This window comes from Panthera onca, chromosome X (assembly GCF_046562875.1).
Source record: "Panthera onca isolate mPanOnc1 chromosome X, mPanOnc1 haplotype 2, whole genome shotgun sequence".
Classification (NCBI taxonomy): Eukaryota; Metazoa; Chordata; class Mammalia; order Carnivora; family Felidae; genus Panthera; species Panthera onca.
The window spans coordinates 81,590,459-81,600,455 of record NC_138357.1 but is presented as its reverse complement, the minus strand read 5'-3'; positions in this window follow the sequence as shown (position 1 = coordinate 81,600,455).

Genomic DNA, 9,997 nt, shown 5'->3' with positions numbered 1-9,997 from the left:
CTCAAGAGGATCATAGCCCATTATCATATGGGATTTATTCCAGGAATGCAAGGATGTTTCAACATTCTCAAACCAATCAATGTGATACACCACATTAACAAAATGAAGGACTAAAATTATGTAATCATTTCAATAGTTGCATAAAAAACATTTAACAAAATATAACACCCCTTCATGATAAACATTTTTTGACAACATGGTTATAGAGAGAACATCATTAAACAAAATAAAGTCCATATATGACAAGCCCACTGCTAACATTATACTCAATGGTGAAAAACTGAAAGCTTTTCCTCCAAGATCAGGAATTAGATGTGGAGTCCACTTTCATTACTTTCAACGTAATACTAGAAGTCCTAGCCAAAGCAAACAGGCAAGGAGAAGATATGAAAGACATCCAAGTTAGAAAGGAAGAAATAAAACACTGTATTTGCAGATGATGTATTATATACAAAAAATCCTAAAGATTCCACCAAAAGAATAAAAACTGTTATAACTAATCAATGAATTTAGTAACGTTGCAGGATAAAAAACTAATACACAAATTTTTCTTCTTCTGGTATACACCATGCTGTATACTACAACTATAGAAATTATTTCTTATAACTGGAAGTTTATACCTTTTAACCACACTTACCATTTGCCTCTCCCCCAACTTCCCCAACTTTGGCAACAACAATCCATTCTCTGTATCATTCATTCATTCATTCATTCATATTTTCTTCTTCCTTTTTTTTCCCTTCTTCCTGCCCTCCCTCTTTCTCTTCCTATCAAGTCCACATATAAGTGAGGTCACACAGTATTTGTCTTTCTCTGTCTGACTTAATACCGATCCTTATTTTTTATGGGTGAATAATATTCTATTGTATCTACATACCACATTTAATTAATTAACTAATGTGCCAGTGGACACTGAGGTAGTTTCCATGTCTTGGCTATTGTGTAAAATGGTGCAATGTACATGGGGGTGCAGATATCTTTTTATATATAGTGATTTTGTTGCCTTCAGATAAATACCCATAGGTAAAATTGCTGGATCATATGGTAGTTCTATTTTAATTTTTTTGAAAAACTTCTATACTGTTTTCGATATCAACTGTACCAATTTACATTCCCTAGCAACAGTACACAGTGGTTCCTTTTTCTCCATATCCTCACTAATTTCTTGTCTTTTTAATAATTGTTATTCGAATAGGTGTGAGATGATATCTCAGCATGGACTTAATTTTCATTTCCTTGATGACTAGTGATGTTGAGCATCTTTTCATGTACCCATTGGCCATTTGTAGGTCTTAGTTGGAAAATTGTCTTTTCAGATCCTTCCCCCACTTTTTAATGTGATTGCTTTTTTCTATTGAGTTGCAGGAGATCTTTATATATTTTGGATAAATCCCTTACCAAATATGTGATCTTAAAATATTCTCTGAGGCTGCTTTTTTCATTTTGTTAATGGTTTCCTTTGCTGTATATAAGCTTTTTAGTTTGATGTAGTCCTACTTGGATAGTTTTGCTTTTATTGTCAAATCAAAAAACCACCACCAAAACTGCTGTCAAGGAGCTAACTCCCTATATTTTCTTCTAGGACATTTAGGGTTTCAGGTCTTATACTAAAGTTGTTATTTCATTTTGAGTTTATTTTTGTATATAGAATAAAATAGTGATCCAGTTTCATTCTTTTGCATGTGACTTTCCAGTTATCCCAGGATTATTTATTGAAAAGACTTTCCTTCCCCTATTGTATATTCTTGGCTCCTTTATTGTAAATCAATTGACCATATATGTGTGGGTTTCTTTCTGGGATCTCTATACTGTTTCATTGATATATGTGGCTGTTTTGTTTTTGTTTTGCCACTGCCACATTGTTTTATTATAGCTTTGTAATATAGTTTGAAATAATGAAATGTGATGTCTCCAGCTTTGTTCTTTCTCGGTATTGCTTTGACTACCAAGGTTCTTTTGTGGCTCCATGCAAATTTTAGGATTGCTCATTCTATTTCATTTTTATTAACCAAGAACAGAAGGCAGTTTTTAATTTTTTTAAGTTACACATACTTAAAAGGTTTTTTTTTTAATTTATATTCCAGTTAGTTAACATACAGTTTAATACTAGTTACAGGCATACCATATAGTGATTCAATACTTACATACATCGCCCAGTAGTCATTACAACAAAGGCACTCCTTAAACCCCATCATCTATCTAGCCCATCTCTCCACCCACCTCCCTTCTGTGAGCTGTCACTTTCTTCTATATAGTTAGTGTCTGTTTCTTGGTCTGTCTCTCTCTCTCTTTTTCCCCCTTACTCATTTGTTTTGTTCTTAAATTCTGCTTATGAATGAAATCATATAGTATTTGTCTTTCTCAGACCCACTTATTTCACTTAGCATTATACTCTCTCGCTCCATCCATGTCATTGAAAATGGCAAGATTTGATTATTTTTTATGGTTGTATACATTTCCTCTCAGACTCCAAATCTCTGCCTCTGTGCTGTTAATCTTGCCTAAAATGCCAATCACACTCCATATGGAATACTCCATATCATCCCTTAAATTTCAGTTCAGTTTATGGTGACAACATTTACTGAGTGAGCATGTCATGTTCTAGGCACTGTGTTAGGCACATGGAATTTTAAATATTAGTAGGGGAACATGCATTTGTCCATACATTCATTTCAGTAACTATCCCAGAGTGTTCCTAATGCCTGCATGCTGAGAATCTGATAAATGCAGGTCATACATGTACATATTTGCTGAGTGAATGGATTCCCCTTTTCTCTTTTCTCAGAAATTGGGAAAGGTGGTGGTGAAAACAATTACACATCATTTACTTGCCTCTCACTCTCTCCCCAGGGAAGGTGTCATCCTTAGTAGGTATGTTTAATAGGCAATTTAGTAGCATCAGCTAAATAATGGAACCATGAGGCAAAAGTAGAAGTTGGATTTGTTTATGGCTTTAGCTATGTCATATAATAATATATTGGGTTAAATTTAATGACTTTTTAAAATTTTCAAACATCACCAAGCTCAATTTTAAATATCGAAACCCTTCCCTCTCAAATATCAATATTTGGAGGATCGCTGAGAAATGTATAGAATTGTTGAATTATTATATTTGTATAACTAAAACTAATATAACACTGTATGTTAAATATACTTGAATAAAAAATATTTAGGGTAACATATATTCTTTTCCTTAAGTTAAAGTTTAAGTGAGGATAATAACAATAATGATAATTGAGAACTACTACACATGGGACACATCAAACCTGTAATAAGAATTTTTAGCTCAATTTTTCAGATAAGAAAAGTGAGATTCAGAAAAGAAAAGAAACAGGTTCAAAGTTAAAGTGAGTGAAAGCGTTTAGTGAAAGAGTAGAGACTGATATAAGAGTATGTGCATCTTCATGGATTGGATCTTATCCATCACACCTTTCAAATCACAGATTGATAGTTCTAAAAGCATCTTTAGCATAACTGGAGTCCACGTGTTGATGGAAGTAACAGATAGGTATGGAAATTAGGCAGTTTCATGTTCATCATGAAAATATACCAATATATAATAGGAAAGTTTATTGGAGTACATATGATGGAAGTTCATGTTTATAATCTTTAATGTACCAATATATTATTTATACCCGGAAAAACATGAGTGAAAATGGAATTTATTTCATATAATAGATATCTGTGGCTCAGAAGATGAGTTCAACTTTGTCCCTTTCTTCTTAATAGACATTAATGATGATGTATAGAACATAGTTATAAAGTTTGTTTTATGAACTGCTGGTTTGTTTCCATGATTTTATGTTATTATTTCATTATACTTTTTATTTATCATAAAAGTAAAATATTATAGAGAAGATAAAAATATAAAGAAATAGAATAACAAGGAAAAAGTCCACAGATATAGCAATACTACATGCCAGGCATTCTGAGGGAATCACACAAAGGCAAATATCATTAAGGTTTTGGCATACATTTCCCCCCTCCCCTTTTTTTTAACTCTTCACATGATTTTTGGTATATATAAAAATATTTTACTAAGAGAATACTATGGAAAAGTATATGCCAATAAACTGGGATATCTGGAAAAATGGATAAATTCCTAGAAACTCATGCAGTACAAAAACTGAATCAGGAAGAAAGAAAATTTGAATGAACCCACAATCAGCAAATAAATTGAATTAGTTACAAAAATTCTCCCAAAAAACAAGAGATGTGGGCCAAATGGCTTCCCAGGGGAATTCTACCAGACATTAAAAGAAAAGTTAATAACTAAATCTTCTCAAACTATTCCAAACAAATAAATATGGAAGGAAAGCTTCCAAACTCATTCTGTGAAGCTGGCATTACATTGATTCCAAAACCAGACAAAGACCAAACTGAAAAGGAAAACCACAGGCCAGTATCCCTGATGAACCTGAATGTAAACATTCTCAACAAGACACTAGCATATCAAATTCAATACTACATTAGAAGAATTATTCACCATGATCAAGTGAGATTTATTCCTGGGCTTCAGGGGTGGTTTAATATTTGTAAATCAATCAATGTGATACACTGCATTGATAAAAGAAAGAATAACAATCATATGATCCTATCAACAGATGCAGAAAAAACATTTGACAAACTACAGCATCCTTTGTTGAAAAAACCCTCAAGAAAGTAAGGATAGAAGGAACACACCTCAACATCATAAAGATCATATACAAAAGACTTACACCTAATATCATCCTCGATGGGGAAAAGCAGAGCTTTCCCCCTAAGATCTGGAACACGACAGGGATGTCCACTCTCATCACTGTTATTCAACATAGTACTGGAAGTCCTACCCTTAGCAATTAGACAACAAAAGAAATAAAAAGCATACAAATTGGCAAGGAAGACAAATTGGACAACCTGGAAGAAATGGACAAATTCCTAAGCACCCACACACTTCCAAAACTCAAACAGGAAGAAATAGAAAACTTGAACAGACCCATAACCAGCAAAGAAATCGAATCAGTTATCAAAAATCTCCCAACAAATAAGAGTCCAGGACCAGATGGCTTCCCTGGGGAATTCTACCAGACATTTAAAGCAGAGATAATACCTATCCTACTGAAGCTGTTCCAAAAAATAGAAAGGGAAGGAAAACTTCGAGACTCATTCTATGAAGCAAGCTTTCCATTGATTCCTAAACCAGACAGAGATCCAGTAAAAAAAGAGAATGACAGGCCAATATCCCTGATGAATATGGATGCAAAAATTCTCAATAAGATACTAGCAAATTGAATTCAACAGCATATAAAAAGAATTATTCACCATGATCAAGTGGGATTCATTCCTGGGCTGTGGGGCTGGTTCAACATTTGCAAATCAGTCAATGTGATATATCACATTAATAAAAGAAAAGATAAGAACCATATGATCCTGTCAATCGATGCAGAAAAAGCATTTGACAAAATCCAGCATCCTTTCTTAATAAAATCCCTCAAGAAAGTCGGGATCGAAGGAACATACTTAAACATCATAAAAGCCATTTATGAAAAGCCCACTGCTAATATCATCCTCAATGGGGAAAAACGGGGAGCTTTCCCCCTGAGATCAGGGACACGACAGGGATGTCCACTCTCACCGCTGCTGTTTAACATAGTGTTGGAAGTCCTAGCATCAGCCATCAGACAACAAAATGTAATCAAAGGCATCAAAATTGGCAAAGATGAAGTGAAGCTTTCACTTTTTGTAGATGACATGATGTTATACATGGAAAACCCGATAGACTCCAGTCTGCTAGAACTGATACATGAATTCAGCAAAGTTGCAGGATACAAAATCAATGTACAGAAATCACTTGCATTCTTATACACTAACAATGAAGCAACAGAAAGACAAAGAAAGAAACTGATCCCATTCACAATTGTACCAAGAACCATAAAATACCTAGGAATAAACCTAACCAAAGATATAAAATGTCTGTATGCTGAAAACTATAGAAAGTTTATGAAGGAAATTGAAGAAGATACAAGGAAATGGAAAAACATTCCGTGCACATGGATTGGAAGAACAAATATTGTTAAAATGTCAATACTACCCAAAGGTATTTACACAGTCAATGAAATCCCAATCAAAATTGCACCAGCATTCTTCTCAAAGCTAGAACAATCAATCCTAACATTTGCACGGAACCACAAAAGACCCAGAATAGCCAAAGTAATACTGAAGAAGACCAAAGCGGAAGGCATCACAAACCCAGACCTTAGCATCTACTACAAAGCTGTAATCATCAAGACAGCATGGTATAGGCACAAAAACAGACACATCGACCAGTGGAATAGAATAGAAACTCCAGAATTGGACCCACGAAAGTATGACCAACTAATCTTTGACAAAGCAGGAAAGGGTATCCGATGGAAAAAAGACAATCTCAACAAATGATGCTGGGAGACCTGGACAGCAACATGCAGAAGGATGAAACTAGACCACTTTCTTACACCATTCACAAAAATAAACTCAAAATGGATAAAAGATCTGAATGTGAGACAAGAAACCATCAAAACCCTAGAGGAGAAAGCAGGAAAAAACCTCTCTGCCCTCAGCCGTAGCAATTTCTTACTTGACACATCTCCAAAGGCAAGGGAATTAAAAGCAAAAATGAACTATTTTGACCTCATGAAGATTAAAAGCTTCTGCACAGCAAAGGAAACAATCAACATAACTAAAAGCCAACTGACAGAATGGGAAAAGATATTTGCAAATGACATATCAGACAAAGGACTAGTATCCAATATCTATAAAGAACTCACCAAACTCCACACCCGAAAAACCAATAATCCAGTGAAGAAATGGGCAGAAAACATTAATGGACACTTCTCTAAAGAAGACATCCAGATGGCCAACAGGCACATGAAAAGATGCTCAATGTCATTCCTTATCAGGGAAATACAAATCAAAACCACACTCAGATATCACCTCACACCAGCCAGAGTGGCTAAAATGAACAAATCAGGAGACTATAGATGCTGGAGAGGATGTAGAGAAATGGGAACGCTCTTGCACTGTTGGTGGGAATGCAAACTGGTGCAGCCACTCTGGAAAACAGTGTGGAGTTCCCTCAAAAAATTAAAAATAGACCTACCCTATGACCCAGCAATAGCACTGCTAGGAACTTACCCAAGGGATACAGGAGTACTTATGCATAGGGGCATTGTACCCCAATGTTTATAACAGCACTCTCAACAATAGGCAAATTATGGAAAGACCCTAAATGTCCATCAACTGACGAATGGATAAAGAAATTGTGGTTTATATACCCAATGGAATACTATGTGGCAATGAGAAAGAATGAAATATGGCCTTTTGTAGCAACATGGATGGAACTGGAGAGTGTGATGCTAAGTGAAATAAACCATACAGAGAAAGACAGATACCATATGTTTTCACTCTTATGTGGATCCTGAGAAACTTAACAAAGACCCTGGGGGAGGGGGAGAAAAAAAGAGGTTAGAGAGGGAGGGAGCCAAAGCATAAGAGACTTTTAAAAACTGAGAATAAAGTGAGGGTTGATGGGGGTGGGAGTTGGGCATTGAGGAGGGCACCTTTTGGGATGAGCACTGGGTGTTGTATGGAAACCAATTTGACAATAATTTTCATATTAGAAAAACCACAAATTGGCAAGGAAGAAGTCAAACTCTCAGTCTTTGCAGATGACATAATAGTCTACATGGAAAACCCAAAAGACTCCACCAAGAAATTGCTACTACTGATACATGAATTCAACAAAGTTGCAGGATATAAAATCAATGTATAGAAATAAGTTGCATGTCTTTATGCCAAAAATTAAACAACAGGAAGAGAAATCTAGGAAATATTCCCATTTAAAATTGCACCAAAAAAAGAGAAAAGAATATACCTAGGAATAAACCTAACCAAAGAGGTCAAAGATCTGTATCCTGAAAACTATAGAAATCTTATGAAAGAAATTGAGGAAGACACAAAGAAATGGAAAAACATTCCATTTCATGTATTCTAATAACAAACATTGTTAAAATGTCAATAGTACCCAAAGCAATCTACAGATTCAATGCAACCCATATCAAAATAATGCCAACAATCTTCACAGAGTTAGAAGAAACAATTCTAAAATCTGTATGGAACCAAAAAAGACCCCGAGGAGCCAAACTAATGTTGAAAAAGAAAACCAAAGCTGCAGCCATCCCAATTCCGGACTTCAAGCTGCATTAAAAAGCTGTAATCATGAAAACAGTATGGTACTGGCCCAAAAAAGACAGATGGACCAATGGCATGGAATAGAGAATCCAGAAACTAATCTTCAACGAGGAAGGAAAGAATATCCAGTGGAAAAAAGACTCTCTGTTCAGCAAATGGTTCTGGGAAAACTGGACAGTGACATGTAGAAGAATGTAACAAACCACTTTCTTACACCATACACAAAAGTAAATTCAAAATGGATGGAAGAGCATTTGGATGTGATAACAGGAAACAATCAAAATCTTATAGTAGAAAATAGGCAAGGAGCCAAGATGGCGGAAGAGCATGGAAGTTTTTTTGTGTGTCTTGCGTCCATGAAATACAGCCAGATCAACACTAAAACATCCTGCACACCTAGAAAACTGATTGGAGGATTAACACAATAATCTGCACAACCTGAACCACAGAACTCAGCAGGTACATGGCATGGAGAGGTGAACTGGGGGAGAGAGAAGCCATGGAGGGAAGGGAACTGTTTTTGCTTGCAGAGAGAGGACAGAGACAGGGGGAGAGAATGGGGAAAGCACCTCCCCCAAAAGCAGATGGAGAGAAAGTGGAAAAGTGCAAACAGCCACAAGGACTGAACTAAAAAGGGAGAAAGTAGAAAAGAGAGGGTTTAAATTCCATTAAGACTCTATAAACAGAGGGAGCACAGAGTCTGAAACTCCGCAGCTTGATACCTGGCAGTGCTCTGGTGAGAAGGGCGAATCCCCAGGAGCAGAGTGAAGTCCAGGGATCCTGTGGCCACATGGGGAGAGGCAGTTCCCCTGCTGGGAGGACATTTGGTAGAGGCTGTGTGCCCCCTCGCACAGGCAAAGGCCCCAGAGGACCCTGGAGAAAAACCACATTCCCTGGTGCTGGAACAAAATCATTAAGGGTGAAGCCTGGTACCAGAAGCATGTTGTGATTCTCCCTAATACCCAAAACACTGCTGCCACACGATTGCATGAACTTTTTCTGAGGCAGGCTGGCACCCAGCCGCAGTCTCTGGGCATCAGCAGCAGAACAGTCCTGCAAACATTCCTGGGTGTGGCCGGCACCTGGCCATTGCTTGGTAAGACCCTCCCCCAGAGGGTCAGAACACGTCTAAGCCACAGTCCCTCAGAAGTAAGGGGTAGGGAAAAACAGGCACATCTGAGATAAAACTGAGGAGGGAGGTGCTGCCTTGCAACCTGACGGCTTGGTCATGGACAGTATAAAAGCAGGGAGTGGACGAAAGACAAAGACAAAGGACAGGTGTGCGATTGCTAATCCGGGAGAACAGAATTCCGATACTAGAGACTGGGTAGCTAGACTGGTAGAGACTAGAGATGCCATTTTCACTCCTTCCTCACATGTGCATACACACGAACAAGTGCCACCATGATCCACCCCAGTAAGCTCAGCAGCGCCATCTAGTGGAGAATGGAGCCATTACACTAAGCCCCACCCAACTGGGCCAACCTCCCTCTTCAAGAACACCATAAGTCTGTCCTCCTGCTTGGTTTATGGACTATAAAGGGCTTCATACTTTGATTTTGAGGGGAAAATAATGTAATTTCAATCATATTTCAGTCTGTTCAATCATATTTCAATCGTATCCAATTTTCTTTTTTCTTTTTTTTCATTTCTTTTCTTTCTCTTGAATAGAAGGAGAAAAAAATATTTTTATTTTCAATTTTTATTAAAAATATTTTTCTTTAAATTTTTCTACTATTTACTTTTTTTGTAAATTCGTCAAATTCTATTTACTTCCATCATTACATTTTAT